Source organism: Limulus polyphemus, unplaced genomic scaffold, assembly GCF_000517525.1.
Source record: "Limulus polyphemus unplaced genomic scaffold, Limulus_polyphemus-2.1.2 Scaffold1425, whole genome shotgun sequence".
NCBI classification, from domain to species: domain Eukaryota; kingdom Metazoa; phylum Arthropoda; class Merostomata; order Xiphosura; family Limulidae; genus Limulus; species Limulus polyphemus.
This window is the reverse complement of record NW_013667035.1, coordinates 92,921-95,506: the sequence shown is the minus strand read 5'-3', so window position 1 is coordinate 95,506 and position 2,586 is coordinate 92,921.

Genomic DNA, 2,586 nt, shown 5'->3' with positions numbered 1-2,586 from the left:
ATTCTTTCTCGATACAACTTTGTAATACACAGAATTTCCACACTCACTTTAAACTTAACAATCTTTATAACAAACGCTATAAATCACAGTGATTCACACACTTTACTTACGGTGCCTACTGTTCGTTTGACTCAATTATCTATTTCTTCAATCTATCTATATCGCTTCCATCTATCTGCCCCATCGTGCTGGTTTTACTCACCAGGCTTATATACTTGAAAAAAAGAGGGTGCCTCGAACAAACTAGAGTTGCCAGGAAAATTCATGATCCTTCTAGAAACTCCAACGCGCATGCTCCTAGCATCGCGTGACTTCCGCTGTCGTAACAATATAATAACCCAGTAGTGCTTCAACCTGTAGCATGAATTATTCACAGTAATAAAAGAAGTGAACATTCAATAAGGCAGTACTCCACAAAATTGATTTAACAGGCAATCTTACAAGTTCAGGAAACAGACAATGAAGAGAATGAAAGTTTTTATATATTATTCCCCTCAGGACATGCCATTTTATGGAATACTTTCCTTTTTTGTAACTGCACCAGATGAATTTGTAACTTACTATTTTCTGGGATCCTCTTTATCCATATCTATAAAATAAAAACAAGGTTGTAAAGATTACCACCAGTCCAATTATACATAGCTATAGTTAATTTAGGAATAAAAACACTTAACATGTTCATTCATTGCTGGCATAAATTTTAAACATTAACGTTTATTTTCTTACTGGTTCTCCTAATCTTGTGTGTGCAAAGCTCAGAAGAGGGTATGCCGAGTTAAAAGATGCTTTCAGATTAAACAATTATAATATCTTCTCTATTCCTATTCCTTGGAGAATATCCACAGATACAATTACGATATATTTTAAATAGGTTTATAGAATTAAACATTTGTTTTAAAGATGCACCCAGAAAGAATACTCTTACGTAATACATACTAGAATAAAATAATACTTTTCTACACACTTAAATGAAACTTTCAGTATCACTAATGTGTCAGGTGAATGAGCTAAAAGACTTCAACATTATTTTTTAAATTGAGAATGAGAAAGAATTTCATATTACAGAAAGTCTTATAAAAAAATAATTGTTATAATGTGAATGGCTTTTTGAGCTAGCGAAACATGATTGTAATTAATTATGCATGACATTAATAAGATGCCTGTTATATTTTCTAACACTACATTCTTTATTTAGCCCATTAGTAATTTTCAAAAATTAAAGGTATTGTTGCATCAGCGAGGTCACGTGACTAGTATCACGCCACCCCCTTTCTAGAAATATCCTGTTCCTTCAAGAATGCCCTAGCATTTACTAGATATGTATTAGTCTTGTATATATAAGACGTTGACAACGTGACGGGACAACAGTGTAGTAGTGAGTAATTGAACTGCGGTCAGAGAGTGTGTAATTGAACTCGAGCACGTGAGACGTTCGTTGAGAATTATAGCGCGACTGTTGAAATTAAGTGTATCGTAAAGTTGTATTCGGAAAGAATAAACCAGTTTTATTTAAGAAAGGACTTGTGTCGCTAAAGTTTCGTCGGAACGAAGTTACGGAAAATCAATTAACGAACGGAGACGTAATCGTATGTATAATAATACGATTTCAACCACACATGCTGTCAGCAATGGATGTGACAAACATAAAATAACCTTGGTGGTAAATCTGAGGGCTCACACTGCTAAACAACAGTGTGATTGAAATAGTATTATTATAGACTTCTAAATCTTGAAACTCAATAAGATACTAGATAAAGAGTGTACTGTTACAAAATATAATAGTCTTATTAGTAATGTCTTATGACAAGTATAATTAATCAGAAAGTATTACAGTCACTGATCTGAAGTCATCTTTAATTTTTTTAATTGTAAGCTTGTTCTGTTTCAAGTGTTTAAGGTCAAGGTTTATGGCAGAAATGATGACACTAAGCTTACCAATTTCCTCATTTTCAATAAAAACTGGTTGGCCTCTAAAATACCTAAAACAGAGAGAAAAAACAGAAGCACATAAAATATGAAATAAGTTAATAACCCCTTCATATTATATCTGCAGGGTTTGATGTAGTCCTGTATGCCATTCATAAACTTTTTTGTTTCTTTTCTAAAATTACACATATTAGTGAGAAGAAAAACTAATAATATTACATTACTTGTGCATGCTGTAATGTGGTAAGTTTGAGAAACTTTTACAAGTGTTTAATATTATGGTGAATTCTTAAGCTTTTATGTTAAAAAAAATAATAACTTGTTTGTTGAATTTCACACAAAGCTTCTCAAGGATTGTCTGAGCAAGATTGCCATAATTTTGAAGTGATAGACAATAAGGAAGGCAACTAGTCAACACCAACCACTGTCAAATCTTAGGCTACTCTTTTCACACCAAACAGTGTAACTTGACCACCACTCTTATAGCACATCCATTACTCTAAAGTGCAGAAAAAGATTTTGTTTATTGTTTTGGTGGTAAAGGGATGCAAACTACTTGGCCCCCAGAATTTCTTTAGAGAGTTCCAAAATACTTAACCCAAAAGAGTGTGTGTACATATATACAAATACATCTTTTATTCACTTTAGTACTTGAAAGAT